Raw genomic sequence first — 12,219 nt, forward strand, 5'->3', positions numbered from 1 at the left:
GTTGTCTCCACCATCTTTCTCTCAACCTGTCGGTTGCACAGAGAGGAACAGTCCGCTCCCACCAGCAGTCTCTCATAGTTTCTGGCATTCTTGATTTAAACGCCCCAGGCACAGGTGTTCTTGTTGTAATCTCTGTCTCACCTATTCACCCACTCACTGTTGCACTTACTATTCTGTTGCTCCTACTATTTCTACTCTGTACTTAACCCTCGCTATCACCCTCTACTACTGCTCTACTGCTTCTTCTACTCAGTAGCGCTCCCTACTACCCACTCCACTTCCAATATTATCCTTTACCCACACTACATTAATACTAGTTACTCCCTCCTCCACACACACTATTCTGCTACTCCCACTACTACTATCTCCACTCCCAGCTACTATTAGCTCTTGCAATACTACCACTAACACTCTGCTACTCCACCTCTACTCCTCACACCATACTCTCTCACACAAACACTCTTAAACACTCCACAGACCCCCTCTTAACAATAGCCTCTGCAGTCCAATCACTCTCGCCGCCTCTAATGTCTCAGACGCCTCCATCACCACTTCCTGCCCTCACCCTACTAACCCAAACGGAATCATTCACTACACCTACTTAAATCCCCCTCCCAGGCCACTTACCTTAACCAATAGCTCACCTAGCTCCAGAGGGTGTGTTATGAGCAGTGCTTGGGAGGCGTAAAAGGGGCTGCTAAGCCCTGCCCCTTTCCAACATGGACCCTGATGAGGTCCAGGGACGTTGGATGTGAAAGTCCTGAATACAATAACATTCCTGGTGGTTTGGAGTGGGTAAAAGGCCCACTGTGGGGTCGTGGGGGGGATTTTTTTAGAAATGCATTCTCTGGTGGGTTAGTGAAGGCTCCCTGTGCGCACATGCTCCAGGAGGCACAGTCTGCAGGAACTGTGCCGGTGTTGTAGTTGATGTGGCACCCCTTGGGTTTGTACATCCCATGACACTGCCTCGGCGGCCGGTGTTGTGCAGCTCTCGGCACCCAGTGGCAGGATTCACTCCGCTACTCCTGGTGTCCAGGTGCTCCGGGGTTGGTGGTGGTGGTGGGGCTGCCGGTCTGTTGGTGCTGGTGGTGGGGCTGCCGGTCTGTTGCTGCAGGTGGTGGGGCTGCCGGTCTGTTGGTGCTGGTGGCGGGGCTGTCGGTCTGTTGGTGTTTGTGGCGGGGCTGACGGTCTGTTGGTGCTGGTGGCGGGGCTGCCAGTCTGTTGGTGCTGGTGGCGGGGCTGCCGGTCTGTTGGTGCTGATGGCGGGGCTGCCGGTTGTTGTTGGTGGCGGGGCTGCCGGTCTGTTGGTGCTGGTGGCGGGGCTGCCGGTCTGTTGGTGCTGGTGGCGGGGCTGCCGGTCTGTTGGTGCTGGTGACGGGGCTGCCGGTCTGTTGGTGCTGGTGGCGGGGCTGCCGGTCTGTTGGTGCTGGTGGCGGGGCTGCCGGTCTGTTGGTGCTGGTGGCGGGGCTGCCGGTCTGTTGGTGCTGGTGGCGGGGCTGCCGGTCTGTTGGTGCTGGTGGCGCGGCTGCCGGTCTGTTGGTGCTGGTGGCGGGGCTGCCGGTCTGTTGGTGCTGGTGGCGGGGCTGCCGGTCTGTTGGTGCTGGTTGCGGGGCTGCCGGTCTCTCTGGCTCCTGTTGCAGCCTAGAGGCCACCATCTGTGCAGGTAAGGTGAGGTGATAAAGGGGCGGGATAGGTGGGCTCCGGGGCCCTCCCCTCTGAGAGGGCCACAACACTGGCCCTGTCAAACTCATAGTCACATCCCGAAAAGTTAGTTAATGTTACTCTACCCCGGAAATGGAAAAAAAACAAAACGTTTAAAGCCTCTCTCCAGACGTGCAGCTCTTAGAAAAGGTTTCTAGTTAATAATGGAATGCATCCACCCAGGAATGCTGTGTGTATGGAGCGTGCGCGTGTTTGGTGTTGTCCTGTTTTATCCAGATACTTAATATGTCATTCCCTCAGGAGAGGCCACTCACCCTGAGAAAAATGGGGCTCCTTGAGTAACAATGTGTTAGAAATGCACAATGTCTGATTTGCAACATGGCTCATGCACATGTAAGAACATTTCAATGCACAATGGGGGTCCCACCACTCCATCAAACGAAACCCCTCTGGAAACAGAATTCTTCCTATTGCACCACCCCCCACACGCGCCACACTGCCCCTGACAGTCCTGGCTCTCTTATTGGTAAGGTAATACCCGTAGACCCCAGTGGAGGAGCTCGGGTGGTTTGGCATGAGTGCAGCTTCAAGGAAGTAGAGAAGGGTTGGGCCCTGGAAGCTGAATCAACTTGTGCAGAGCCAATCGCTGCAGGATTCCCCAAACACTGTGACCGAGCCAACCGGCTATAAATCCCGAGCCAACCGGGCCCCGGTCTATTCTCAGACAGCAGGGACGGATTCGAACCTCCCTCTCTCGCTCCCAGGCCCAACCAGGATGGACGAGACACAATCTTGATCTGCCACGAGACAACCGGATAACCAAGTACTATAGCCTTGATTAGGACCCAGAGGGGTCGAAACACGTGTCAGCTGACCACTTACATTTCTCATTACATAATACAAACCCTACTGGACAAGCAGAATCCGTATTCTTTTAAGCGCAAGGTGTCAGGGCTCAACTACCCTTCAGTTCCAAGGAAGTGTTCAAGCAAAGATCCCAGCTGTGCTCTCAAAAATGAAGGGAAAGGTCAGTGTTTTAAGTGGGATGAGAAATCGAGGAGGGCTGCAATGAGGGTCTGGCTCGATTGACGTTATGAGAGACTACCGGGGCTCAGCCCGGCTAGCCCCAGCGCACTTAAAGCCCTGGGAAAGGGCGTGAGTGCACGTTCATCACCCGCAACCTTTCTGGGTCTAAATCCTCATGAAAGGTCCCAGCATTTGCTTGTTAATCCCGATGGCCATATGCATTTTAAATAAAATCCCCACCAGAGCTAATTACTTACATGAGCGGACAAACACTTGATTCACATAATGTATCCTGCAATGCGCATAGCCTGCTTGTAGCGTAATCACAAAACGCAGAGGAGGGCACACAGACAGATCCATTATCAACAGCGCATTCAGCACCGACGCCTTTACTTTCCCTCATAGATCTGCCTTCAAAAGAAACAGGATACTTCAAGTACCAAAATGAACAGTACACGTTGCACCTCCCACCCGGCATGGGAGTATCCAGTCATTTTACTGCAAACAAAACAGAGTGGTACATTTCAGAGGGAACTATGACACCGAAAAACACCACAAACATTAATGAAATAAATAAAGGGCAGTGGGGGTTAAAATGGGGCAGGATGGGGTCGGGCTGGCGTAAAAAGGTTTAAAAAACGGTGTCCTTGGAGGGGAGAACCCCTCCCCCCCCAAATACAACACACAAGAAATTGTGTGTTTTCAGTGTTTTGTCCACAATGAAATGTACCACTCTGTAATTGTGGTCGGTAAGATCACATATAGGTCATCACACTGCCGCACACTAACTGCGCGCTGCACAATGACATTGAGTTCCAAATGTTAAGCTGTCAGATGTCACACGTCAGCAGCCCATCCAGTTCACATTCCTTTTCCTTGGCATTCTGGGGCCTCTAGTTCTACACTTCTCGTTGGGCAAGAATGTAAAGTAGGGAGGCGGGATGAGCCACTCGCGCCTGGAGTCTCCTCCCCACCCACCTTGCGTAGTAAGAAGGGCGTGTTAAGAAAAATCTTTTAGGTTTTTGCTTCTTGGTGAACAGCACTTTGCACTTAAGCCCACACTTGGAGAAAGCAAAACTCCACGTCCCAAAATGTAAACCGTAGTGGACAGAAATGGCAGGGCTGGATAAAAGTGTTAGTTGTCACTACAAAATAAGTGCGTTTGCCGCCATACACGTCAGCTATAAATGAATGAATAGACATGTCATGGCACCAATTAGTGAAACTTAAAGTACTGACCTAATAAGCCAGCAGTGGCGGCTGGTGAATTTTTGAACTGGAGGCGTGTAAATATTTGTTCCAGATATGCAAGAGCGACCGAGCGTCGCAAGGGAGACTGCACCACTCAAGAAGGGTTCGGGGGGGTTCTCCCTCCCAGAAATTCTTTTAAATAATGGATGAAAATTGTGGATTTTGGAGCACACTTTGTAGAAGAATTGGGTAAAAAGCCAGTTTGCAATTGGGTTTTGTAGGGTAATTCATGAAAAAAATCCAATAGATGCAAGTCACCAACAGTGCACAGGAGCATTTCTTCAACACATTTTGATGATGCCTTTTCCTACACTATGTGCCAGTATACAACTTTTCACACTGGCTGTGCCCATATGTTTCCATGCTGACTGCACCATTATACCCTATTCTTCCCATATAAGAACATACTCATGTTTGCTTTCTGCATAATGACAGTAATGATACTATAAGAAAACATGTCCATGTTTACTCTGCCAATGTATGGCAGTATGCCCACGTAAGAACATACTCGAGTTGGCTTTACCATTAAAAATGCATCCCAAAGTATTAAAACATCTCCAAACTGGCTGTACTAAAATACCAGCCGAGCTACATAATAACACTTATCATGCTTGCTTTATCAAAGATGCCCGGTACAAAATGTTATACCGCAATATGAAATGGCTAAACTAATTGTATAAAAGTGACAGTCTTACTTCATAATAACACTTATCATGCTTTCTTTACCAAAGATACCCAATACAAAATGTCATACCACAATAAGGACATTACTGGACTGGCTGCATTGAAATGGTACTCTAGCTGCATAATAACACTTATGCTTGTTTTACCAAAGATGCCCACTACCAACTGTCATGCCAAAGTTAGAATAATACCACTTATCTTGTTTGCTTTATCAAAGATGCCCAATACAAAATGTCGTGGCTCAGTAAGAAATGGCTAGACTGGTTGCATAAAAAATGGCAGTCTTGCTTCATAATAACACTTATCATGCTTGCTTTACCAAAGATGCCCAATACAAAATGTCATACCACAATAAGAAATGGCTCGACTGGCTGCATTAAAATGTGACTCTAGTTACATAGTAACACTTATCATGCTTGCTTTATCAACCATGTGCAGTAAACAAATGCCATGCCTGCTCCATGGCGTGCCAGCACCATGCAGCCAGACATAATTACATTAATGATAAATGGGAATATGTGTGATTGTGAGGCGCTTGCGAGGCCCAGGGGGCAGATGCGTGTCAGTACCTGGAGTCCCAGGGTACAGTCATGGCATTGGCCAATGAAAAACTGCCATGCCTGCCCCTTGAGGCCCCCATGCGCATCACAGGCACACATTAATTGTGTGCATGCGAGGTGCTGGGGGCCCGGTCATGGGATTTTTTACTGGCCATCTATCAGATGCCCATCAACAAATGCCATTTCTTCCCTCGTTGTCCTCCAGCGCCTCACATACACAGATAATCAATTGTGTGTACTTGCGAGGCGCTGGAGGCTTGACATTGCATGTGAGGCGGTAGGAATCTAGGCATACCCAGTAAAAAATGCCATGCTGACCTCTGTGCCCCAGTGCCTCATGCACACGATGAATGTGATTGTGCGTATGCAAGGTGCTGGGGGGCACTGGGGTAAGGCCTGTTTTTTTTTTTTAACTGGACATCTCTCATAGATGCCCAGTAAAAAAAAATGGCACGCCTGTCCCCTGTGTCCCGAGCTCCTCACACATGCACACAATCAATGTAGTTATGTGTGTATGGCAGGCACTGGGGGTCAAGGTGGGGATGGTATTTTTTTAATGGACATCTATTGTAGATGCCCAGTAAAAAAAAATGTTCTCTGGGCCCCACAGCGCCAAACTCACACAATCAAAGTGATTATGTGTGTATGCAAGGCGCTGGAGGCCAGGGGGGCAGGTATGGTATTTATTACTAGCCAGCTATCATAGATGTGCAGTAAAAAAAACACAGCGCCTCAGACGGAGAGCTGATTTTGGACTGTGAGGAAGGGGGTTGTGCAAAATCATCTCTGACCAGCACAAACACACACACACACACATTTACACAACATACAGACTGAAATCACTCGGTTTCATTCACACAACCATCCATCGTGAACTCACTGACAACACAAGCATACGCGCATCCATACACATTTAAATAATAAATGAGCATACAAACACACACATTTATGCAACATGCACACATACCTGCCTACATTTGAAAATCAAAAACCCTGAGATGTATTGCCCGCCCACAGCCACACAAGACTCCGCCCTTTGCACACAGCTCTGCCCACACGCCCCGTCCACAAGTTTGCACTTTGCGATGGAATGCAATATATTTCATTAAATTGGCAATTCATTACCACCCAAATTACATAGGACGAAGGGCCTACGCCTTCCATAAAATCAATACACACACAAAACCAAGAGAGGATATTTTCTGAAAACTTTTAAATGTGTGCATGTCATAAACTCCAAGAACCAATACAAAAAGTTTTCCCTGGAACTTGCAGTACCGAAATTGGACATTTCACCTTAGTTGTTTTTCATCAGGTTATATAGTTCAGTGGTGAGGTGTTCAGCCTACAAACCTGATGGCTGTGGTTCAATCCCTGAGGTCGGCTTTAATTCATTAATTCAAAGAGGACCTTCATTGTTTCTCACTTTAGCTGGGGGGGATGGAGTCTACCCTCTGAAAAAAGTGGGTGGACTGAGTCCACCCGGGTGTACCCTCGACTTGAGCCCTGACAAACTGGCCAAAAAGAATGAAAGCTGAAAAAATAAAAAAAGCTAAATACTGCTTTAATCCGATGTCATTAATGACACCGGATTGAAATCAGTATTTATTATTTGCATTGAAGGGCGACTAAAACAAGCCAAACTGGCAAAAAGAATTAAAGCATAAAAGATAAACACAGCAATACTGACACCGGATTGAAAGCCGTATTACTTCTTTGTTTTGCTCCAATCTCCTCCAGTCTGCATTCTTTTTGGTTCCGCCCACACCTCCACCCGATTGGCTACCGGCATCGGTCTTTTGCAGCCAATCAGATGGAGGATTGGATGGGACCCGGAAACTGCAGCAAAAACCCGGAGACTCCAGGGTCTTCCGCGAAGACCCAGAGAAAAGGCTAAAAACCCAGAGTCTCCTGGGAAAACCCGAAGGTTAGGCAGGTATGCATGCACACAGCTATCATGCTCTCATACACATCAGCATCCATCATCATACATTAATTCAGCTAACAACACAAGCATGCACGCATCCATACACATAATTTAAATTAAAAAAGCAACATAAACAAACGTCCTTTCTGCCGCAGGTCTTTCCTTTCCAGGCCCCTGCTAGCATGAACAGGAAGCTTCCTTGTTTCTGCTAATGCGTAGAGGGGCCTGAGCGTGGGTATGGAGACACCCCATTCCAGCCTGCTCTGTCTGTATGTGCGAGGAGGCGTAGGAGTGACTCCTTGCACATACAAACATGCAGCTCCCCAGCCAGCATTGCCAAAGAGCCATGCAATACTAGGGAAGCAAATGCCTGCAGCTTTTCATGGCTCGTTGAGCTTGCACGGCTGGGGAAATGTAACTGTTAAAGGGAATAGTGTTTCCCGTTGACAGTTAAGAGCACTCCCTCAGCTGAACAAAACACCTGAGCGAGTGCTCGTATTTCACTGGGGTGACTCCTCCATAATAGGTGAGAGGGGGCCAAGACCCGGTGGGTCGACGCCACTTGCTCATTATGGATGAGCCGCCCCTGCGATCCAGCCCTACCACACACAAAACACTCAACCCACACATCCGCCAAAAGAACAAACTGCTGCAACAAACAGCTCATACACTGGACGTTGTCGCTCAGGACTCTAGTGCGCACAATACAATCACACTCAGAAAGCCAACACACACAGACGCCAGTTTCTCCTGGTTCTGCAAGCTTGTTTCTCACATGCACCTAGCATACGTGCTAGGCTGATTGGATATTTACCAACAAATAAACCTTACATGTTAACGCGAACCAAGAGTTGCTAACTTTCTTCAAATCAACAAACGAAAAATGTATGGTTCCAACAATTTGCTGTGCACCACTACCAAACAAGGTCTGCATATCCACCCACACCAACAGAAGAGCACAACCTCTATCCTATCCCTCTTCCCCCACCACTCCCCCCGCCCACTATTCCCCCCGCCCACCTTCTTACAGAGCCATGTGAGTGCCTGGAGAAATGATAGCGGCGCGGTATAAATCAACTCAACATAACTGTTGGAATGAACTCCCCTCACTAGAGATTTCTGGGTGTTTCATGCAAAGTGTGAAATACTGTCCAGCAATGGCCTCCGGATGCTCACAACCCTACAAATCTACTATTCTGCATTCATAAAGGGAAAACCAAACTTCAATATTGTAAAAGGTGATGGACAGACAAACAGCCACAGCCATCAGAACATGTCCAATCTAAACCGGACAAACGAGAGGCTAAGTTTCTTCATAGCTTTGAAAAGAAAACAATCTAGGCGGCATGACGTTAGATAATCGTGTGGGTAGAGTGTCATCTTGGCTACTTTCATTGGCCTTCAGAATGTTCGTTTGTGTGCAGAGTACTATTACCTCTCCAAAGCATTCCAGGACTATCTCTGCCCCCCACGCTGCCAGCCAGGGTATCTCGCCATAGACGCCCAAGGCGTCTGGCTAAGTCATGCCCATGGCAGTGCCACACACAGGCTGGTATACTGAGGGTAGGGTAGGGTGGTACACCTGGAAAGTACACCCTTTGCCTTTTGCAGGTGGGCATTGCCAGAAAGAAGGGGTTCCGTTCATGACCTTTGCAGGTCATTCATTTTGCCTTCTAGGCAGATGGAGGGCGCAGCACCCTGGGACAACTTCCCACTGCCAAGTTAGTGTCCCGCGTGAAGCCATTGGCTATCAGTTGGGAGGCGGGGGGTCATTATCCCACGATCATGACCCTCCCGAGGTCTATAATGCAATTAGAACATGGACGTGTGCAAATAAAGAGGAAAGCACGTGACTCGAGGATTCTGCTCCAGTCACACTGTTTGGAATGAGGTCTACATTAGAGATTGCAGACTGCGTGTTCAGCATTCTGATTAGGACTGTACCGAATAGCATATTTAGTATTCGTCTGAATACCGAATATTTTGTCATCTATTCGGCTGAAGCTGAATATGAAGCTGAAGAGTTCCTTTATTTAATAAATCATGTTCCAAACTTCAAAAAACACACTTATTAAAAAAACAAATAAAGCACCATTTTAAATGCATTCTATACTGTTATTTCTCTTCATTGTAATTAATGTAGCATCTTATGTAAAGCAGATTTAACCAAAGTGAAGGGACCAAATGTACAGAAGAGTGTTGCATATTCAGTGCCAGTTAAAGTAGGAGGCTTCGCAAAAGCACTGCCTTTGTGAATCAGGTGCATTGCATTCTCTATCCAGTTGCAAAGTCGATGCGGGTGAGTTTCAAAACTTAAGTACAGCTCACATAGAAATGTATAAAATGGTTCATGTCAGCACATGCAGGACACAAGTCAAGAGGAAATCTGAAATGTGTGAACTCCATCTCACAACTATTCACCCGACTCAAACAAATGCTGCTCACTTTTCACTTATGCTAGCAACGTTTTCTCGCCAATACACAAACAGATGCACCTTATAATTCCTGGTAAAATATCAGATAATGAAGAACTCAGAACTCAAGTCCTTAAAAAAAGATAAGAGGGAACTATGACGTACGCAATGGGAAGTGACATGACAGGAACTAAAAGTATCTATGCACATTTCTTTCAGTTTGTTTTTTCCAATTGAAAAAAGTGCACATTGCATATAAACATTTGCCAAAAGAGAAGATGTTCCTGTATTGTTACAGACTAAGTATAAAAGATGAGCACATTTTTTGTCTAAGAATCTGTAACAAAACATGCCCTAAAGAGCAGATTACAACATAAGATATTTTTCAGCTGTGTGATAGCAATTTGTCTGGTCTAATTCTATTCAGTTTTGAAAACTGAAGTCTATATTTGCCTTTGAGTTCATGTTGCATTGTATTCAAATGAGAATGTCAATGTATTCGGCAAGAGCTGAATAGCAAGAAACTATTCGTCTGGAGACGAATAGCTTTTTTTGAGCCGGAATTCGGCCGAATAGTTACTCGAAGCTGAAGTTCGGTACGCCCCTGATTCTGATTGTGTAAGAGAAGGTCCAAAGCGGAAAGCATGTACAGATAGGTGTTATCATTACAGAACTTTGTTTGGTTTCCATCGAGCGGTTGCAGCACCATGCCAGACATGCCAACACGTGTGTCCTAGATTTCACCCACTTCGCTGCAGCAGGCCCTTCACCCACTGAGCTGTTACCAGCATTGCCACACTGTTGTAAGCACCTGGCGGCACAACACTAATCAGTTGTTAAAGGACGCATGGAGGTAGCTGCCACTCGAATAGGTACTTGAGATAAGTCACTGGAGGTCATTATCACACGCAGCTGTTAATGCCCCGTGGAAACTGAACAAGGTGGATGCGTTTTCCGACTGCATTTCTGAAATGCCCCGTAATCGTCTTCCAGGTGGGCCTCTCTGTTCTTTCAGAGCGAATTAAACCTATTTTGCTTAACCTGTTCCTATCAAGATTTTAATTTGGTCCGGCTCATTTGCCAGGTAGTTGGGTGCTTTGTAAAACAGCACATAGCAGTAGTTTAGCTTTTAAAAGAAATCTATACAGAAAGCATTGGCTTAAGATAGGCAGCGGGCGGAGGTGTATTTTTCCGCCTGCATGTCAAACTGTAGATCTGGGTACACAATCCTGCTTCTTAGACTTAGCCAAACGGTGTCAACCTGGGCAAATTCACCTCTGTGTCCGTTTCTTTCCTATAAGTCAAAATTACGAACAGTCAAAGGTAACTTTATCTATAGTGCTCTGATCAGTAGCACTCACTCATGCCAGTGCTGCTACTTTCCCACAGTATTAAATATTACTGTTAGTATTAAAACACTACCTTACAGGCAACAGTGTCAAAAGAAGAACATATAATAGGTTTGCATCTCTCTGAGTGAAAACCTGATCTGGCTTATTAAAGCTTATCCTTTCGTAACGTATTGCAATGTATTCAGTAATGTCACTTACTCTGAAGTCATGGGGTCCATGGTCACATGATATCACTTTCAATACTGCCCCCATTTTGGTGATTTTATGTTGCTGCCAGGGCACCACCAATACATTTTCATAAGTTGACACTCATGCCTGTACCTAAGGTCCATGAAGCACTGGGCGCTGGTTCTGCTGGCAGAAACAACTGGGCCATGGGGACAGCTTGGGGGAAAGGCGTGTGTCTTGGAAACAAGAAAACACTGTGCAACACAGGTTCGAACCCCGACCCCGCGCTTAGAGACTGGTGTCCGGTATTAAGCGTGCAATAAAAGATTCATTAATTAATGAAAACTGCCAGGTTGTGTAATCCTTTACAATCTAACTCTTAAGATGCTGTTAGTTGTGTTGCGATGAGGCCACCTTCAAAGTTGGGACCCCTAAAATCCATCTTTCCCTTGGGGCCCACCACACCTCTCCCATCCTCCTGCAAAGACTGGCTCCCTCTGCACTTCCCAGTTCAAGGGCTTAGAACCCGCAGCTTGGCCCAACCGGTGACCCTTGCGCAGATACACCAGATCACTGGAGGGTCCAAGAACACAGTGGACATTTTAAAATTCAGACTCTCCTCTGTGACTAGCCAGGCTTTTCCTGCTGCCCCCGCCCCCCTCAACCACCCGCCCCTCTCATTTCATGGAACCACGGTCCCAATATTCCTTGGGCTCCTGACCTCCTTTCTTTATTACTAAATACATATCTGTTTGGACTAGCCCCCATGGGCGCAAATTCCTTTCCCATGGCTGTCTAAACACATTGTTTGTGTTTAGGGCCAACCCACTCCCCAATTTTTATTTATTTTATCGGATGTGCTTCTCCGCCCCTTCTTATTTTTTGCTGCTGGGAGTTGACGTAATTTTATTGATTTCTTGAATGATATGATATGATAGGTTATTTATAACGCGCTTAATACCCAGAGGTTTCTAAGCCCGGACCCGGGGATCGGACCTGTGCTGCTCCGTGCCGTCTTGTTTTCAAGGCGAGCGCGTTGCCCCTGACCTATCCTCCTGAGGTGTAATTGTCTCTTTTGCACTGAGCCCGTTGTTATAAGGGTGCACTTTAGAAATAATTTTATAAAGAAGCCTGTATGCATTGGATAATGCATGTACACCAGTGTGTACAGAAGC

General features: G+C 46.9%; 1 protein-coding gene across 23 annotated transcripts in view; it reads left to right on the plus strand.

The window, feature by feature from the left end:
• RIMBP2 (RIMS binding protein 2) overlaps positions 1-12,219 on the plus strand; it is a 2,252,680-nt gene that overhangs the window by 2,023,928 nt on the left and 216,533 nt on the right. The window lies entirely within an intron of this gene.

This window comes from Ambystoma mexicanum, chromosome 10 (assembly GCF_040938575.1).
Source record: "Ambystoma mexicanum isolate Mex_15411 chromosome 10, UKY_AmexF1_1, whole genome shotgun sequence".
In the NCBI taxonomy this organism is placed as follows: Eukaryota; Metazoa; Chordata; class Amphibia; order Caudata; family Ambystomatidae; genus Ambystoma; species Ambystoma mexicanum.